Raw genomic sequence first — 22,791 nt, 5'->3', positions numbered from 1 at the left:
GAAGTTTTAAAGCGGAACATATTACATTGTGTTAAAACTTTTGAACTTTAATATTGAAAATAACAGAAAAATTATTATGATAGCGGTAAGGTGGAAGTAACAACAAATAGTAAACATTTATCTAAAATTGAGATATGGTACAGTTTCAATAGTTTTGCTATAATTTCGTTTAAAATTAAGCTACTATCAATATTGTTCTTTTAGGTATATCACAATTTGACGTTTAACCGAATGCAACAATGTTTCCATTGAATGATCATATTACAAAATGTCAACATATTAATTCAAAGGAAAAAAAAGCGAGATACGTGGAGAAAAGAATCGTGGCGTTTTGGTTTGTTTTTTGAAAGTTTAATTGTTTGAATGTTCTAAGGCAGACTCCAGTAAGTTTATCTTGCCACGAAAGATAATTTTGTTGAGAATAAAATCTTTCCTTTTTTTCCATTTGCAGCCATAATATCATAATAAATAATAATAATAATAATGTCATAGCATAATACATTCATGAAACTGATGTTAATTACTAAAATAATCATAAAAGAGAAAGGAGCAATGATGTATATTTTCTCTCTATCTCTTAAAACAAAACCAAAAAGGACATAAAAAACACAAGTTGTGTTCGAACGCAGGATCTCACAAATACCAGGCCGGGACGCTACCTTACGCTATCAAGTAACACACAGAATGCTTTAATTATAACTTTAGATATCAGGCAACGTACTCCAACAACATGTAACATCGCCTGTCTCCGAATTGTAGCGAAGATATCCGAAGGGATCTTTGCTTCCAGAGAGCGGCCACTTTTTCTTTTGACAAATGTACATAATGATATATGTCTTGTATTTAATATTTTGTATTTTCAGATTTTATTTAATATCCATAAAATATATTCTGTCTGTAATAAATACGTCCTTAGAAAATATTTTTCTTGAATGTATAGAGAAAATGATAAAATATGGGCTCTTATGAAAAATGACTAAAATTTATATTGTTAGTAGGGCGGAAATACCACAGATGGAAGACATCTTCATTTAATGATTATAGTAATCTGAATTTTGAAAACGTCACAGTGAAGAGGTAAATTAAAATATATATGAAATGTTCTGCTAATCAATGAGAGATATCTAAATGTCAACTCAAATGACTATAACTCAAATGCATCAAGTTCCAATTCTAGTTAGAAAATGGAAGTTCATACTGTATTTGTTACGAAGATTGAAAGTATGTCTAACTTTTCGTTTTTGTCCTAAGTTTTCGTATTAAGTGGTGTTTTGTTATGTTGACTATATTATAAGAAAAACCTACTAGATTCGAATATCCAGTCTTGATTCAAAATGTTCACAAGACTTAGAAGGGACAAGTGATTCCTGGACACACTGACGTCTCTTTTGACGATGAAGCTTATGTTTGCGCAGAAGTTTTTCTGTTCTGCATAGTTTTTACGCGTATGGGAACATGCTACTTTTCGGGGCTACATATAGACTCCATTAACAATTAGAGTGCTGCATTGGAGTTAAATCGCTCGTTTGAACTCTGTCGAATGTCGCACGTTCGAGTGAGATAAGATCGGTCGTGATACGCTCGTAATAAATAGAAGCACAGTACAAGGTCATCTCACCGACATGTCTTATCTTGTATAGAAGGCGACAGATAAGATACACATGTTTTGCTCACACGGCAAAAATAAGGCTTTATTTTCTGCGTTTATGACAAACGTCTAATGGAACGTACCAAAACAGTAACATGAAGTTATAAATAAAATAATATGAAAAACTTCGATATACACTTATTATTCCTAATTAATAATATTCTTCAATATTTTATTTACCACATATATAATATGATAGGTCCATGCATAGTGTTCCGCCTATATACTGCGACAATGTAGAAGCGTTTTACAAAATATTATTGATATACAGTAGCAGTAGATTAATAACAATATTAGTACAGAGATAACGTCACAGAAAATATAATAAAACGAATAATCATGCAGCACAACTGCTACAGACGCAAAGACTGATACACTAATTATTAGAAATTATTATTATTACTAGAAAACTTGATACATTTCTTGCATTATCGTGATTGTGTTCTCCGTTTATAATAATTACATATACACCCAATAACATCTATCAGATATGGCAAATCATTCCTGTGTGGGGAAAAAAAAAGTAAAAAAAAAAAAAAAAAAAAAGCATTTACCTACAACATTTATATTACATTTTAAAGCAAGTTTTGTAGTTTTACTATGGAGAGATTAGTTAAACACTGTCAAGTTTTGAAATGATAAACATCTATCATATTACTGCACAGTTCATCACTGTAACAAGAACGAATGTCTAACGCTGGGCTTATACCGTTCCAGGATTTATCGCTCGCGACAATTTTACCCATCAGAGTCCGTGGATATCCAGAGTACCGCAATCGTTTGAGCCGGCAAATGCCGACAAATCCGCCATTGTTAGTCCAGCGCGCGCTATGCAGTATACAGTTGCATAGGGAAAGAATGTAATTTAAATCCGAAAAAATGCAATGCTACTGTGTTCAGAAATGTTCACAGAGAACTGAAAAAAGCGCACATTTATTTTCTCATTGACAAGGTGAAAGAAATAAGTAAAAAGGAAAGAAGTGACTATAAATATAAAAAGGAACGATCCGCTACCTAAGCGAGCATACATTGTGAGATTAATGAATGACTGTATTTTGATATATAGATATATATATATATATATATATATTTTCAAAATTTGGGCCCCAAAATATTTTTATAAAACTAATCTAGAATTTAAGTTGATTCAGTAATGATATTTCTACATAAAACAAATGAAAGTCACGTACCAATTAGTATCAGTGTCAAATTTTTACCATCTTCTCCCCTTCAAATCAAGCATTTCTGAATTTAATCCTATTTGCTATTTGCAAGAATGACATATATATTTGCGAAGTTCTGAATTTATTCTTGAGACAAGATTGTATTGTTTGGCTCGATTAGAAAATACAAAGACCGTAGAAACTAGAAACCCTATTAAGGTTAGACTGATGTGAAATTTCAATTTTCTAAATTATTCTAAGTAGATCTATGAAATTTTGTACTTTTAATTTGTAATTTTAAACTGTGCAAATTTAGGTTTTCAAAAATTGCTACTATTTTGGCCAGAATTTTTGTCTACATACGTGTCAGACCTTCAGAAACGAAACTTGCTATACAATTTTCCTCTTTATTTTACTAAAAAATAATTAAACATATTTAATGCACTAAAAGTGTAAAAACAGAAAAATTCAACTCGAGCGTAAAAAACTTAATATTAAAAAATATCTCTTCTGGCTGATATGCATAGAATATATAATCAGGCAGTACATCTCACTTGACGATATGTGTCAGAGGAAGACAATTGTTTGTAAGTATCTGAAGTGTGATTAGTGGAATATGTAGCTAATCGGCGAAGTATGCATTGGAGGGGGAAAGAACCTTGCCACCCTACCCCATTATCTCCTGGCCTAGTTTTCTCATGAGTGATGCCTTATTGGTGGTACTTATGAGGTTCAAATCTGTCTTCGGACAATTGACTAAGCAACAAGAACAACAAACAAAAAAGTGAGTGTTAGGTATAATACTGATAATAAGTTTTGTTAAGAACATATTCAAAAATCTCTACAAAAAATCATGCATGTAGTACAGAATCTGTAGAAAGAGTAACATTTTTAGCAATGCAAAATTTACAGAAAATTAAAGTGGTGAAAATTGACTTCAAAAGTTTGGGATAATAATAATTAACCAGATCTGTCTTTTTTATTTTCTAGGCATTTTGAAACATATAGAACTATCATATTATATACAGAACTTATCCTTATATACATTACCACGCTGTGCACACCTAACCTACACTAGTAAATAAAGATGACTAAAAAATTATGTAATCTTATGAACACACTATAATAGATAAATATTATTTATAAATCACTATGGACTATAGACACTATTACGCGTATAACACTAACAATAAAACTGTTAGAAACTTGCAAATATTTCTTGTATCACAAACAAAATCCAAGCTTGGAAAACACGTTGTTATGGCTACTAGCAACAAGTGGAATTTTCCTTTAGATAAGAGTTGTGCTCTCCTTTGTAACTGAATATCTTTTAAAGGAAAGCAGCCTTTGAAGTAGGTCTAACACCTGTTGGATTCTATGAAGAAATATTTCGAGAAGTCAAGAAGCTACACTGGCTCAATCGGAAAACTAATATAATAAATAATGTATGAAATATAGCGTAATTTCCAAAATGGTCGCAGAATTCAGAGTGGAGGTCGTGGACGGAGAATTTAAATTAACAGTCAGAGCCCGCAGCCGTTTAAAATGTGACCCTAAACAGCTGATAGACCGGTCGTATGGTCATGAAAATTGGCAGAGGGCATCTTTAGATCATAAATGAATTTTTAAAGATAAAAACAAAGAAACGATTTTTTTTACCAAAAATGACAAAATCTCACATCAGTGTATCCTTGGGGACATTATAATGAAATTATTAACTTCCATACTTTTAAAGCTAAACTCACAAAATGTTTATCACTAGTATATCTGGTTGATAATAACACATGTACAAACTTTCGTCTCTCTCTATGATAAGTGGTTTGCACTTTATTAATAACTTAATTATATAGTGTATTGCTTAATGCAAAAAGTCCCTTGCGTCACAATTTACATTATTTTTCATTGATATTCACTTATAAGATTCTTTATATACATTGGAACAAACATTACTATTGGAATTTTCTGTACAGCGAATGGGTAAATTAGTAGGAATTTTTATGACTATTAATTTTTTTTATTTACTAAAAAATTCTAGCAATTTATTTATTAATTTTACAGCAAAACCTTATAGTAGCCTAAGCTTTGATTCCATGTATGTAAGGAACCATGTAAGTGAAAATCACTTAAGAATAATGTCAATTGTAGTGCGACTTTTTATATAAAGTGGTTCAATATTTTAATAAAATAATTAATAAATGCAAACCACGTGTCATAGGCGGATGCAATTTTGTACACTTGTCACTAATAAGCAGATATACCAGTGATCAAAATTTGGTGAATCTAGCTTCGTAAGTATGGTAGTTATTGGTTTCACTGTTGTGAACTCTTAAAACTAATAAACTTCGAGAAATTTCAGTATAGAGAGCCCTTATATGCGGAAGCCGGAGAGTTTGCACGAAAAATGCATTTGGAAATGTTTAGATTTATTGTTATTTTATTTGGAAAATTGTTGTTTTCATTTGTTACTTGTAATTTATTAAGTTAATGCATCTGTAATACCTATAACTGTGATGTTTATGAAGGAGTATATTGAACACTTAAATGCGTATTTATGCTGTAATAATTATTAAATGAAGTTTTTATACATTAGTATGTTGACTGATAATAATGTTCTATAATGTGAGAAGACCCTTTAGACGTTTTTGCCCTTCAAATTAAAAATATCTGAGTTTTACTTTAAATATTCCTATCCCTAGCGTGTTGAAAAGGACTAACAATGGCGGCCGACTTGGTGATTGCGCTACTCTGTATATCCACGGACTCTGTTACCCATCATGCATGTGCGCTACCTATCGGATTATCTATGAATTACTAGGCGCTCCAGCGAAAACGTTCGATGCAGACCTCTGTTAACAGAGAAGAAGTGAGGAATCACAGAGAAGAACTTGACATATCCATTGGAAAATATATACATATATATATATATATATAATATTAATAACTGGCACAAACGAAGAATTGAAAACAATAGGTATAGTATAAAACGTCATTTTTCGCATGTTAAACAAAGATTGAATAGTCCGATGCGAGACAAACAGTCCCATCTCTGCAGTCCCTTATGTACCAAACGTCGCATATCTCGTTCACCCAATGACAGCGCTTTATTCGACAACATGGCCGCTCCAACCCTGCTAAAGTGAGATATCTTCTTCGAACAAGTCGCAATAGTGGAAGAAATGGATATTTTAGTATCGGTCGTGCATTGTGTAACAAGAAAAAAGAAAATAATACGGGAGGAAAAGGGAATTAGATAAAGAGAAATAGTATGCTCGACATTGCAGTTTTATTTGTAACTTACACTAAATGCAAGTGATAGACTACTCTTTCGATTCTATACAAATTCCGAAATATGGTACCACTACGACGTTTTGAATATCCATGCACGCATTCAAAAAAGACCAGTGCATTAGTAGGCCAAAATACAATATCTATGAATACATTTTTTTTTATTCTTTATTACCTGAATACAAAACATTTTTGCATGACCACTATGTACATGATTCAGCTGGTACACTGACGTTCAAAGATATTATGATTTCACTAATTGATAGTGTTTGATAATTTGTTCGTGTAAGTGTGGCTTCTTTAGTTATTACTTCTATCAATAGATGGTTGAGGTAATAGTCATCTTTTGCCATTCGTATATAAATATATCCGCATTATAAAATTCAGTTTTTCATTCCACTCTACTAATTGTAAAATAACACTGTGTTTAGCTGGAAATCGCTGATATTGTCAATTATGTAAATAATTTATGCTTAATCAATATAATCACTTTCCCTGATACTTTCTTAACCGCCCCAATAATGGTGCCATCTATTGAGAACTAGCGGAACTCTTTTAAAATTGGTTCTGACTTATACCGTAGTTGGAAATTTCGCTTACAGGATCATAAAAGCATAGGTCAGATATCTCTGAACCTCATTGTATCAACTTACTCCTCACACATACTCAATCCACGCGGGAGCTGGAAGGGTGCTCCTCTGTACATTCGGTATTACTGCTGTCCTTCAGAATGTCAAAATATCATTTCAGTAATGGATTATCTTTCGGCCAGTTCTCCCCAGAACATTTCAGCAGCAAAATTGAAGTATCTTAAAAAAAACGAGTAGGCCTAATGTGGTTTTAATGTTTCCGTCTTGACTTATTTATAATGCCAACCCAAAAAATATTTTTGTTAACACATTTATAATGTCAACCCAAAAAATATTTTTGTTAACACATTTCAATTATTTTGTGAACGTTTTCGCCCTGTGTGGGCATCTTCAGACAATATAGATATCTGTACATAATGTATATCAAAATTACATAATATATGTGACCAATTATACCAATACAAACTTAAAATTTTAAAAAGGGCAATTAAGAAACACTTTTAAAAATCTGGCTAAAAGTACAGCAACAAGATCAATCAATAAGTTATTGTTTATTTTTCACTCTAACAACAATTTATCACTAAGCCTCAAGGCATTTACTCTATTGTATCATGGTACTCTTTGTCGATGGCAACCTGTAGTGGTTACAGGAAGAAATTAAATCAAATCAATCACATATGCATATTTAATATCATACTGTGATCGTCCATTACAGATAGAGATCACAACCGGGCTATTGTGTGGTATCAATAAGCCGTATTGTTATTATATGTCTGAAGACTCGTAGGTGGACACTTATTTGACAATAGGACTCGTAATTAAATGTGCATATTTTAACAAAGAATACCATGAAAATATTTGCAAATGAATGAAGGTATATAGGGTCATGGATAACTAATATATGCTTCTGAGTTGGTGTTTAGGCGTGAATAGAAAATGGTATGGATCACTAGGAGGTTTGGAAATACAAGATGAATGTAGTTTACACAAATTTAAGTAAGTAATACTGTGATCACTTATTAGCAAATATGTAAAGATAATATTATTATAAAGAGTTGCGGTTGTATAGTAAGTGAACATCAAATGTTATATTAACAAATATGTTGTAAAGATGAAATATTATAACGAGATGCAAATGTATGGTGAGTAAGCATCAAGTGTACATCATTGTGATAAGTAGTGTCATGTGTAATATTAATCTCGTACTGTCGTAGACGATCTCTGTATGTTGTCAAGGATGAATTAATAATATATGACGAGTAGTAATAAGTTGCTGGTCATAAATATTTTTTGGGTTGACATTATAAATAAGTCAAGACGGAAAAATTAAAACCACATTACTCGTTTAACATAATACGACTTTTGGATAATCTACGGAGATAAATTCAAATTCAAATCTTTTTTTCATTTCCTTTAGCCCATGGTATCCTGTCTGAAAATTTACTGATTTAAAATTAACCTTGCAACCCAAAGGTGTAGCTCAGACTTCTACGGCACTTACCTGCCGATCCGGAGTTGCGCTCGGCCACGGGTTAGATTCGCACTTGGGCTGATTACCTGGATGGGTTTTCCCGAGGTTTTGCCCAACCATAAGGCGAATGTCGTGTAATCTATGGCGAATCCTCAGCATATCTTCCCAATCATCTTTAATTTATATTTCTGTTTTCTTTCAATATTTGGCATGTTCATTTCTGTTAGATATACATAATAGTTTTTAATGTGTTTTTATTATAACTTAATAATAAATAATTCATTCGCTAAAATATATTTAATTAATTTTCTCAAGCATCTTTGAATAATTTAGGTATTGCGGAGTTTGATACTTGAAAATAATTGTATAATTTCCTTTAGTATTAGGGGAGAGTCGAGTAGTATCGGACATCGGGTAATATCGGACAGTGCGCTTCTTTCATCTACCACCATATGGTAGTACCTGAATGACATGGTTAGTTTCTCTATGCGACATCACAGAAACGTAACCATGTCAATCAGGTACTATCATCGTGTGGTAGATGAAAGAAACTCACTGTCCGATATTACCCGATGTCCGATACTACCCGACTCTCCCCTACTACATAATCTGAAAACGGAATAAATGAAGTTAATAATTTAAAAAATACCATCTCGCTATCACAAATCCCGTCGACGCTAAATAACCTAGTAGTCATACAGCATCGTTAAATAACCTAATAAAAAAGCTAGCCTTGCCACGTCGCAACAGCACTCAAATCGATAACGCAATTTTTCACTATAAAATATTAGAATATGGAAAGTGAAAATAGGACCTATTGTTGATGAAGATCTGCTGATTATATTCCACGATATGAGTCACTCTTTTCCTTCCTGTAGATTGAGTGTTTGGGGACGTCCAGAAGAAACTTTGGAGAAGTGAGAAGATATTGCCTCCTTAAGCTTATCAAAGTATCTACTGATATAATTATGGGAAAGGTTTAATGGATTGGACAGGACTGGAAACTACTTGAGAGTTCTAATCAACTGTCAGATGTTAATGCGACTCAAAATGACACATCCATAGCTGTGAGCCATATGTCACAAGTCCATCATATTAAAAATTGTAATGGTTTGATTTATTTCCTTTGCTCCAGTTTTGTTCCTGAGACCAACCCAACAGATGGTATCACTTACCAAGAAACTAGAACGACACATGTAACGAGAATTAAAAATACGTTCTACTGGAAGTTGTGACCCTTCAGCTATGTGAAGTTTTGCACTGTGACTCCTCAGTCTAATGTTGAAGAGTAGCTCTAACAGATAGATTCGTTTTTATTTGTCATCCCCAATGATGGGGTCGGTATGTATGTGCAAAATTTATATACGTTTCTCCCCTCCATGATATAATACAAAGAATATTGTGTTATGTTCAATGTCCTGGAATATTTAAATGGAACTTAAGAAGCTGATGATTTGGTTAAAAGTGAGCTTTATCCGCCTTCTATGCCGTACCACAACTGTTAGAATCGGAACCTTGAAATAAGATATACGAGTATATATATATATATATATATATATATATATATATATTAGTGCTGTCGATCGATCAAAATATTTAATCGATTAACTATTTGAATTTAATCGATTAATCGATATATTCATCGAGTTTTGATCGAGTTGAAAAATGTTTTAATATACCGTAATACACAATTATTTTTAAATTTAACGTGTGTTCGGTGATAAGCATAAGTATTAAATGTTGTATATCTGTATATAGCCTATTGTATCGCTATGTTACACAAAACAAGTAGCCTATTTTAATTACTTATTAACATATTTATTATGAATCTTATAATTCATTGTGTCAATTTCTCCGTGAATATTTGAGACAGACATAAATAACAAAAAGTATGAAGACTACCTAGTTAATACTGCTTCATCCATGATTTTAAACATGTGAGTGGATTCCGAATTAAGTGCCCTTCTAGGTTTAGTAACAATGTTTCCTGCATCACTAAACACGAAAAAAAAACTTATTTTCTGTCAAGCACGATCGTTCAATTGAAATCCAAACGTTTCAACAAGTTTTCACAGACCACAGAAAACTGATTTTTTTTTCTTTAACAAACTAAACACACAACCGTCATATACAAAGTCAGCACAGAAACTGCAATCACCTGCAAAAGTACAGCGGTCGAAACAGAAGACTGGCCCCTATTGTGATCCGAATTACCAGATTTCAGAAAAAGAAGGTAGTTACGCTCTCACTTGCACACAGTGTAGACATGGATATTTTATAAGGGATGAGGGGGACGAATCCCAGAAAAGTATGTATTTCATATGCTAGGAAGATGAGCTGACAACAAGGTGGAAATTTTCTTGGAAAACCATAAAACTTAATAGGGGTTTCGCATTGTGTTTCAACTTTCAATCGAGGTAGACTAGGTCACTGTCCTCATATCTACATCTCTTTCTGAAGTGTTTGTGCAAAGATTTTCCCTACACTACCTGGTTTACAGTTAAAAATAACAATACAATTGTGATTTTAAGTAAGCAAATTCCGAAAGAGAAATAATGTCGGAATTTTCAGTATGAGTTTGTATTAACAAAATAATAATTAATATCAACTACAACCGATTAATTTTAATCGACTCGATTATTCGATTAAATATTTTTGATCGATTAATCTTACAACAGAAATTGATCGATTAATCCCACAACACTAATATATATATATATATATATATATATATATATATATATCATCCTAGCATTATGAACAGTTTTTTACTACAACGAAAATCGTGTGTATTGGCTTATTATAGCACGCGTGCCGATAAAAGCAATGACGTATTTGCTATGACGCAATACCGGAACGCTTACTATCTTGATTATCACTTCTACGCGCGAGGTAACAAGAAATTAAGATAACGTGTCATTTATTTCCAATCTTTAACAATATTGTATCACTTTTGTAATATCACAAAAACAGTTACATGGTTCAGAGAAACTATATTAACAAAATAAAGGAACATTTGTAACATAGGTCATCCATTACTCATTACTTAATGTTAAGACCAGGCGTAACTAATCGATACGAACATATGGAGACAATTTGTCAGCTATGGATCCTGAATTGAATTTCTTTCATAATTTCTCTCCTACAATTTATAATGCTAAGATGCCATAAAGTGAACATCAAATCCAGACGTTTGAGATGGAAAGAACAATTAGCACGTATGGGCGAATCCAGAAATGCACATAGAGTGTTAATTGGGAGACCGGAGGAAATAAGATCCTCTGGGGAGGCCGAGCCCTAGATGGGAGGATAATATTTAAATGCATTTGAGGGAGGTAGGATATTATGATTGTAGAGTTGGATTAATTTTGCTCAGGTTAGGGACCGATGGCGGGCTTATGTCAGGACGGAAATGAACCTCCGGGTTCCTTAAAAGCCGTAATAAGATGCCATAAAGTGTTGTATCCAACTGGTGGATAATGTTATCATGACACTCGTGAAAATTGTTGCACTCACTATCGTTCGTGCGACAAACATTCACTCAAGCCATAATCATGAAGATTATCCACTTGTTCCACAAATAACTATTAAAAACTGATATTCCATTACGGGAAGTCCCTATGATTACATGTTACGTGTATACAGGGATTAGGATAAAGGATAATTGAGGCGGTTAGAAGCAAAGTGGTGTAAGTGACATTTCTAAAAAAATATTTAAGTGCATCCCGAGTAAACTAAAGCATTTAAAATTTCAATGGTGTAGATATATATATATATATATATATATATCTAACGACATCATACATTAACATTTTAAATTAAAACCACAGAATTTACGAATTCTTAGTAAAAAATCGAAAAATCGAAAGAGAATTGGGAGGACAAATTTAAAAGGTACGCAAAACGCGTCCTTGCAAGGGGTTGGGGGCTGTACAAAACTAAATATGTGAGCTCCAAGCCTGTTGGCCACTAGTCTCACTCCGGGTTACGCTGCTCCACTGAAGGAGCTCTAGAAAATTTTGAAGGGGAAGCCGAAATTGGAGGTAACCTCTTAGGTACCACATACGCGAGGGGGACGGAGATTTGATCAAGTGATCACGGAACGGGGCGAGAAGGAGATGGCTCGTGTTTGCCGTTAGGATGGCAAGACGCTGTCATCTGTTGTTCGATGACAAGGCATGTGAAGGCCGTCGGAAGAAACGCCGTGAAATCTAAATCTGCAATTTGAGAGGTCCCTGTCCTTTCAAATTGCGACTAATTGAGTGACCTCGTACATTTAATAGACAATTTATAGGTTCTGAACTAAGGCATACGTCGTTTACAAGAAAAGGGGAATATATATGGGAAAGAGCATATAGGTCCATGGCCCATTTCTTATAGAACTCATCCCGACATTTGTCTTACGCCTTAGGAAAACCACGGAATACCTTAGGCAGTATGAGTTGTCTCATATAAGAGACTAGCCAATTTGGCTATTATGTAGGAGGTGATTGTTGTCATGAGCCTTGTTGAATCGTCTCAATTTAGAGACCAGCCATTTGGCTTTATGGTGACTCAATTACGAAGAGAGGGGAGAGATGTAATTATTAATTAATTTAGAGTAATTAGGGAGATTCATTGGGATATGGGTGCAGGTCCGTGGCCCATTTCTTTTAGGGCTCATCCCGACATTTGTCTTAGCGCCTTAGGAAAACCAAGGAAAAACCTTAGGCAGGATGAGACGACGTCTTAGTAACTTTTAATCATATTTTATTGAAAGTAATTAAAGTGCACATACACTCCTGTGATTTTGACTGCCTCAATTGAATTTGGATTAATACATACACTGAATGACTTTGTGATATCTTTACCATGTTAACTTTTACAATTTAACTCGCCGACTAGTTTCGATGTGGTATCCTTCATTGTCCGAAGCCTTGTGAAGATCCCGTGCTGTCTTTTGGTTGCCTCTTGTGATGAGGTGTTTTCATGATTGTGTCGAAAAGGATGTGTGTTTTTAAATTCAGTTGAGTGTTCAGGATGTAGTAGTAGTATTTATTTATTTAACCAGGTAGAGATAAGGCCGTTAGGCCTTCTCTGCCCCTCTACCAGGAGATTCCAACTATAATATGAACAATAAAATTACAATTAGTATTAAATTTACAATTACAATTACAAATAAAATTACAATTAATATTAAATTTACAATTACAATTACAATAAAAATCAAAGTACGAAAAGATTACCTCACTAATTAAAGCTAGATAATTTATCATAGAAAAACAAAGAATATTTTATATTTACAGTACTGAATTACAAATTAAACCTAGAATAACAAAATAGTATAGTGATGAAATTACTGGATATTGAAATATTTTGTGATAGATTAAGGAAACTATTTACAAGAAATCAATTACTGATCAAGTGCCTAGTAAGTTTGCGTTTGAATTCAATTTTATTTCGACAGTCCCTGATGCTAGCAGGTAGTGAATTCCAGAGTCTTGGCAGGGCTATTGTGAAAGAGGATGAGTATGAGGAGATGCAATGGGATGGTATTGTTAGTATTGTTTCATGACGAGAGCGTGTGTTCAGATTATGGTGAGAAGAAAGGTAAGTGAAGCGAGACGACAGGTACGAAGGAATAGAAGAGTTCAAGATTTCGAAGAGAAAGAGGAGTGAATGTAAATTTCTTTTCTTATCTAGTTTAAGCCAACCTATTGCTTCCAGGGATGGGGTAATATGATCATATTTACGAACATTGCTTACAAAACGTACACACAAATTATGAACACGGGATGTGATGGGTGTGTTTTTGTATGTTTCCAGAAACTTACCTTAAAACATTATAAGATTTATAAACGTACAAAAACACTCCAACATCACATCCTGAACACAAGTGGACTACAAAACACACACTTTTCGACACAATCATGAACACACCTCATCACAACAGGAAACCAGAGGACAGGGTGGGATCTTCACTAGGCTTCGGACAATGAAGGATACCACTTAAAAACTAGTCAGCGAGGTAAATTGCAAAAGTTGACACAATAAAGATATCATAGAGTTATTTAATGATTTTAAATGTTGAAAGAGTTTATCGAACAATGAACAATAATACATAGAATTTTCATTAAAATTCAAGTATGCCTAAAAATGGAACGAAATAAGCTATGAATAACTGTCGATCCTCTAATAATAATAATAATAATAATAATAATAATAATAATAATAATAATAATAATAATAATAATAATAATAATATGAGCTGCTGCCAGGAAGTCAAAAGGAGGACAGCAATGGCCAAGGAAGCTTTTAATAGAAAAGGGAGCATTTTCTGTGGATATCTGGTAAAGGAACTAAGGAATACACTAGTTAAGTGCTTTGTATTGAGTGTGGCATTGTATGGGGCAGAAATATGGACATTACGACGAAGTGAAGTGAAGAGAAGCGAATAGAAGCATTTAAAATGTGGATATGGAAAAGAATGGAACGTGTGAATTGGACAGACAGAATAAGAAATGAAGCTGTGTTGGAAAGAGTGGGTGAAGAAAGAATGATGCTGAAATTGATCAGGAAGAAAAAAAGAAATTGGTTGAGTCACTAGCTGAGAAGAAACTGTCTATTGAAGGATGCACTAGAAGGAATGGTGAACGGCAGAAGACTTGGGGGTAGAAGAAGATATCATATGATAGACGACATTAAGATATATGGACTATATGAAGAAGGCAGAAAACAGTGAAGATTGGATAAAACTGGGTTTGGAGTGAAAGACCTGCTCTTGGGCAGAACACTAAATGAATATTGGGCCTAATAATAATAATAATAATAATAATAATAATAATAATAATAATAATAATTGTAATACTAATAATAATAATAATAATAATAATAATAATACTTACTTACTGGCTTTATTGAACCCGGAGGTTCATTGCCGCCCTCACATAAGCTACATGCCCTGGATTTAATGTTCCTAATTATGTCAGGTGAAGGATAAAATGCGTACAGTTCTGTGCCTTTTTTTTCCGTTGTGGGTAACTCTAAAGCATCTATTAGATGCTTTATGATTGTGCTAACGGATTGAGTTACTTGTCAACAATGTGACAGGTTACTGCCCAGCGACAGTCCTGATGTGTTTTTATATTTGTGATGATTGGTTAATTAATATTAACCCGGCACACTCACAATCACATTCATACAAATTTCCAGACTCTAGACACTCAGGTAATTTTTCTTCCTCAAGAGCCCGGGAATCGAACCCAGGACCTCCGGATCTTCAAGCCAGCATGCTGACCAAGAGACCAAGGAGTCAGTTCTGTGTTGTGTAACGTTCTCCATTCTCCTGTAACTTCATCCCTCTTAGCCCCAAATATTTTCCTAAGCACTTTATTCTCAAACACCCTTAACCTGTGTTCCTCTCTCAAAGTGAGAGTCCAAGTTTCACAACCATAAAGAACAACCGGTAATATAACTGTTTTATAAATTCTAACTTTGAGAGTTTTTGACAGTAGACTGGATAATAAAAGCTTCTCAACCGAATAATAACAGGCATGTTATTGTTGTGTATGCGGATGATGTGAATATGTTAGGAGAAAATCCAAAATCCTCAAGAAAAATTCACCGAGAGCCGAACCCGGGACCTCCGGAGCTTCAAGCCAGCATGCTGACCAAGAGACCAGGGAGTCAGTTCTGTGTTGTGTAACGTTCTCCATTCTCCTGTAACTTCATCCCTCTTAGCCCCAAATATTTTCCTAAGCACTTTATTCTCAAACACCCTTAACCTGTGTTCCTCTCTCAAAGTGAGAGTCCAAGTTTCACAACCATAAAGAACAACCGGTAATATAACTGTTTTATAAATTCTAACTTTGAGAGTTTTTGACAGTAGACTGGATAATAAAAGCTTCTCAACCGAATAATAACAGGCATGTTATTGTTGTCTATGCGGATGATGTGAATATGTTAGGAGAAAATCCACAAACGATTAGGGAAAACTCGGGAATTTCACTTGAAGCAAGTAAAGAGATAGGTTTGGGAGTAAATCCCGAAAAGACAAACTATATGATTATGTCTCGTGACGAGAATATTGTACGAAATGGAAATGTAAAAATTGGAAAGTTATCCTTTGAAGAGGTGGAAAAATTCAAATATCTGGGAGCAACAGTAACAAATATAAATGATACTCGGGAGGAAACTAAACACAGAATAATAATAATAATAATAATAATAATAATAATAATAATAATAATAATGCTTTAAACATTAAAACAAAGTGTACTTTTCAGATGATAAGTAAAGAACTGTGATTTAACGATAGACAATAACAATAGTTAAGTGGTATAAGAATATCCCGTAAATGTTTATTGTTATTTATCTGTTAAGCTCATATATTAACTTTCTACAGTCTTATTGTGCACGTATCTGTTTTTGTGTCATTGCCGAAGCACAACTAAACAACTTTTCTTTTCTTATTTCATTTTTCTTCTTGTGCTGCAAGGATTAGATCCTTAACATTATTCTATAATGCGTATTTCAACACTCATGGATTATAATAAACTCTTTCAAGTAGGTTATGAATAGACTATATGCGGACTCCACTGTTTGTAGGAATGGACTCGATCACATCGTACTTTTACCTAATATGACGCAACCGAAGTCCAATTTCCGTTTCACAAAATCCATTCAGTTTATCTATTAGTTTAGATCGAATAGGCCTATAAATATTAACCGTCAAAATTCAAAATCAATAAGACAGCTTAATATATTATTATTATTATTATTATTATTATTATTATTATTATTATTATTACTATTATTATTATTATTAATTTATTTATTTGTTTATTTATTTATTAATTATTTATTTATTTATTTAACTAGCTAGCTTGTGAGTACAAATTAAATTTATAAAACACAAAAAGTTTGTAGCCACTACCGTAAGAGCCAGGCTCGTGTACTGTGTGGTCTTAGCCAATAATATAACATAAAATTTACAAGGACACTTTACTAAATACACTAAGTAACTTAATTCAAACCAATGAATAACAAAGAAGAGCAAAAAATAGAAGAAAGGGAAAAAGAGAGAAAAATACACATTTAATATAAATTGACAATCAGACAGAAGTCAGTAATATTCAATAAAAAAAAGAATATAGCTGACAGAAATAAAAGGTAAAAAAATACATTTGTTAATATTATATATCAAGAATAATTTTATAAATTTATTTTTTAAAAGCTTCAATTTTTAAATATTTCAAATTTGGAAAATAGTTTGTAATTTTATTATGACGTCTTGGGCCGAAACTAGCACCATGTTTAAGAGCTGCATTTGTATGACATTTAGGCTCAATTAATGGAAAAGTAGACTTTTGTCTTCGAGTACGATATTCATGTCGATTAGATTTATGTTTTATTTGATTTCTGTGGTAGTAAATTAGTAAACTATATTTATAAATTTCTTCAATTGTTCATATACATTAAAATCTGTATAAATTAAATTTGCTACGTAATTCATATTTTTGCTCAGACAAATTTTTATTAATCTTCTGTGTAATAAAATTAATGGATTAAGTACAGATGATGCTGCTCCACCCCAATTTATTATTTCATATTATATTAATGATTGTACCATAGCTAAAAATATTATCCTCAATGCCTCCTTAGTGACAAAATTTCGAAGTATAATGAATTTATAAATTGTCTTTCTTATACTTGTACACATGAAATCAATTTGTTTATCCCAACATAAATGCTGGTCTATAATAATTCGTAAATATTTAACTTATGTGAAAGGTGTTAGATGTGGGCAATTACAATAATTATTAATTAATTCATTACATGTTATATTATATATTACTAAGCGATAATTATTCGTAGGTGGAGGTAAACCTTTCATATTAAAGAAAATGGACTATAGGTAGTTTTATTAGTATTTAAGGACAGGAGATTAGAGTCAAGCCGATTTTTCACTACTTTAATTCCATTGCTAGCATTTAAATAGTGTTATCCCAATTTTCCCCATTAAATGTTAGTACAGTATCATCTGCAAAAGAAAATATATTACCACTATATTTCTTTAGATCAGTTTTCAACAAATTATTAATATATATTATAAATAAGATTGGACCTAATACTGTACCTTGTGGAATTGGAATATCGATCAATTTATAATTGCTATTATAATTGTCAATTTTGACTTTTTGATATCTATTTTCTAAATATGAACGAAAAAGTTTGAGTACAAATAATACCAAAGTTTTCTAATATTGAAAGAAGGATATCATGATTAACTGTATCAAACGCTTTTTTCAAGTCAAGAAATATTCCTAAACATTTATTTCCCATATCTAATTTTCTTATAATATTCCATGTAACAGCTAGAATAGCATCATTTGTCCCTTTAGATGTACGAAATCCAAATTGAAATTCGCTCAAAATGTTCTTTTTTTCTAGAAAGTTTACTAACCTTTTTTAATACAGCTTTCTACTAGTTTAGCAAGAGATGACTACAGAGAAATAAGTGTATAATTGTTTAAATCCGTCCGATCTCCTGACTTATGTAAGAGAATTACAATAGCAGTTTTCAGTTATGTAGGAAAAAACACTCTGTATGAAACACAAATTAATGATATATAACAGTGGTTTTGATATATAATTTTTAATTTTCTGTAAGATAGAACTGGCTATTCCATCATTACCAGGAGAAACATTAGTTTTTAATTTATCAATAATGGAAATTAATTCATTTTCCTTAATTGGAAATATAAACATTGAGGTAGGGGATAGTGATTGGTTGAAGTTTGTAGTTTTAGTATCTGGAACATGGTTTGGTAAGTGATTTACAATTCCATGACCTGTTTTCATAAAATGATCATTAAAATTATTAGCAATCTCGTTTTTATTGAAAACTGATACACCATTTGAGTTAATGATTTCTATTGGTGTAGAATGTTTAGTGGAAATAGTGTTTGTAGCTTCATTCACTATTTTCCAAAAAAATTTTGTATCGTGTTGGTTGTTCATAAACTTTTTTTTTCATAATAGCCTACTTATTTTTGCAGTTCTGATAAGAGTAGTTAAAATATTTCTATATTGTTGTATTTAAATAGTTATATACTATTAAATGGCTGTTTTCTAACCTTATTCGCTAATTTATACCTTTTACGAATAGAACGAATTAAACCAATAGTAATCCATGGTTTTATTTTTTTTTTAATTTATTGGAAATTTTTTGTGAGTACTGTAATTTACATTTATTAATATGACAATTTAATTGTTCATGAAGTATATTAAAAGCTAAATCAGCATCTTGACATGTGTAAATATTTTCCCACAATAATAATAATAATAATATATTATTATTATTATTATTATTATTATTTTCATTATCATCGTAATTATTATCATAATTATCATTTTTGCTTTAACTATTGTAAACACATTTTGAAACTTTGTGCAAAGCGATGTTATCTAATACATATTTTTCATGATTTCATTGACAGGAAAAGAGTCACTGGTTCACCTTCCACTTGATTGACACTCACAAACATTACAAGGTCTGAGAAAGTTATCTTTTTGGAACAATTGATAGTAATTATCAAGAATGGAATTTACATGCGAATGCTTCATTTGTTAGGTAGTTAGGTAGTTTATCACTGTCTTCGGAAAAACAAAATGTCTAACGTCAAAATGATTAATATTTAAGTTGTACAGTTTTAAATATACACTTGTACTAATTTATATTTTTGGCAGTTAAATTTTTAGTTGTGTATAGCCGCCATTTTGTGATATGCAGAGTTAATAAATTGTTCGTAAAACGTCTCTGGCAAATAACTAGTTATTATAATGAAAGATAATTAACGCATGCGGGGTGTTTCACGATTCAACCGAAGAAATTCAAGGGGTTGTAGAGGGGTCATAGGTAAGGATTTTGAGACAGGGAACTAGGAGTCTGTGGGTTCAAACTTCCACGTAATGGCATGAATTATTTTTGGGCCAGTACGCCACTGATTGAACCTGCACGTGGCATAGCGATGCATTGTAAATGTGTCGGATATGGGCCATGTTGAATCTTTCGTACACTATTTTTAACACTTGAATATAAATAATTGATTAAATGGCGATCTTACTCGTGTTAATTGTGTAAGCATGTGCGGCTTACAGCTGTTTCGGTGCTTCTTCGAGATGACGCAGAGATCTAGTAGGCTCTGAGGATGGTGGGAAGAAGCACCGAAACAGCTGTAAGCCGCACATGCTTACACAATTAACAAGAGTAAGATCGCCATTTAATCAATTATTGCTTTGTCTCTGTGGTACAATCGGAAAAATGTTGTAGATGGTTTCTGTCAGAGGATGAGGTCGAAATTTCAAACTTTGGCAGGCACTTTTTTCTTTACTTAAAGTATGTAACTTTAAACTAGTGATGTAACATTAAAAAGCCACCTCTAGTTATTTTGTGATGAAAATAATTATTTAGAAGGATGAATAAGGAATGCAGTTTGAGAAATTATATCCATTACTCTGGACAAGTCACAGTATGCTTATCAATTAACTTGTAGTGTACATAAATTGTACATACTAGTATTCCGTTCAATACAGAATATATTAACAAAATATTTTCCTTAGAGAAGGAAATAAGGAGTATTTAGGAATTACTGTACAGAACAGTACGTACACTTAGCGGCAAAAAGAATGGGCCGACTCCTGATCGATAGAAATGCAAAGTTCTAATGCGCGGTTCACTCGTGTAAACGTAACCCACTGCAAGACATTGCTGTGGTGTCTCTTCATTGAAAGTTATCCGTCTATAATGTAGTAAACCTAACGAGCAGCGTGTGGCCCAGTGTTAAGTAGTCTGACATCCGTAGTAGAGGTTGTGAGTTCGTCTCCCGGTACGATAAAATTATAATTTTTTATTTTAATTTTTACTTAATTTATTAGTTTAAATGTGACATGGCATTTGTTGAACTTTGTTATGCCTGACTTTTAAAAATATTATTGCCCGTCACCTGTGGACTATTAATAGGCGAGACCTGGCCTGCATAAACAAAAATACTTGTTTCACATCCAAAAAAACCGGACGCATATCAAACACAAATAAATAATTACATTAACAAAAACAAACAATTTGTTAATATATTAACAAAAAAAGGCCTGTGGTGGGGACTAGTATCTCGTCCACAAACCACCTGCGTCAACAACTGCCCTCATTCTGCGCGGCATGGAGTCCGCAAGATTATGGAACAGGTCTAAATTCTTCGCTATCTCCTCCCACGCATCTAGAACTCTGTCCCACAATTCCTCAGGTGTCCGAACAGGTGGTTGTTCTGCCCAATTAGAGCGTAGGATCCTTTTGACTGCAATCCACAAATTTTGAATCGGATTCATATCTGGTGAATTTGGAGACTAGTCGACTGGGTCGACATCACGCCTTCTCGTAAACCATCTTTGGATCCGGTTGGCGGTGTGTATCGGATGATTATCCTGCTGGAAGAAAAGTGTTCCTTCTGGATATCGTTTTCGGGCGGAAGGGATCATTACATTTGCCAAAATGTGTTCGTAGACTTCTGCCGTAAACAGCCCGTGGATGCGTTCCAGAATTTCTGCCCCATCGTATGACATCCATCCCCAACACGCGACCCTCACGCAACCCGACTTCTTAATTCGTCTCGTGAAGAGTTCATCGTATCGGTGGCCATTCATACAATAAACTAGGGCAGTACTATCGTTGCTATTGGAGATAATTACCTCGTCGGAGAAAATGACATTTCTCCAATCGAAGTCCTGTCGGAAAGTAGCATACGCAGAATGCTACTGGAGACAATTACTTGGTCGGGAAAAATGGCATTTCTCCAATCGAAGTCCTGTCGGAGAGTAGCATACGCAGATTAACCTATGCGAATGAGTTATTGTTTCTGTGCCATCTTCAAGCGTGGCCTTCTATGCCCAAGGTTGCGGGTTCGATCCCGGGCCAGGTCGATGGCATTTAAGTGTGCTTAAATGCGACAGGCTCATGTCAGTAGATTTACTGGCATGTAAAAGAACTCCTGCGGGACAAAATTCCGGCACATCCGGCGACGCTGATATAACCTCTGCAGTTGCGAGCGTCGTTAAATAAAACATAACATACATACATTCTTCAAGCGTAATGACGAGACAGAACGTTGTATTAACAGATGGCAGTATTTCTTGAAAGAGATAGGGAGGTTTAATATTTATTAGAGTTTGGGCATATTCTAAGACATATCGCCACATAATTACAGATTTGCGAGACACATATGACGGCACATATGTAATTAAAAAAAAAGATTGGGAGAGATTCGAACCTTGCGCTACTAAAATCAATTTATTCAATAGACCGATGCTGCAACGAATTACGCTACTGTGACTGTTAATGTTGGTTGGGCATAATACCTGGTTTTCCTGTGCATATTCGCTCCGGTTGATTTTGTATTTATTAATTTTATTATTATATAGTAGTGAGTGAACGGCAAGACCAATGTGTCAGATTAAGTAATTGTGCTACAGTGACATCTATGCAAATTTGTGCGCAATTCTCTCTTTATTAATTTTATTATTATTTCACTTTTCAATGGCCTTGATGCATCTAGAATCAACCTGCCATTAGATTGTATTACATATTTTTTACTCTTAAAC

The sequence above is a fragment of the Periplaneta americana genome, unplaced genomic scaffold (assembly GCF_040183065.1).
Source record: "Periplaneta americana isolate PAMFEO1 unplaced genomic scaffold, P.americana_PAMFEO1_priV1 scaffold_32, whole genome shotgun sequence".
Lineage (NCBI taxonomy): Eukaryota > Metazoa > Arthropoda > Insecta > Blattodea > Blattidae > Periplaneta > Periplaneta americana.
This window is presented reverse-complemented; position numbering follows the sequence as displayed.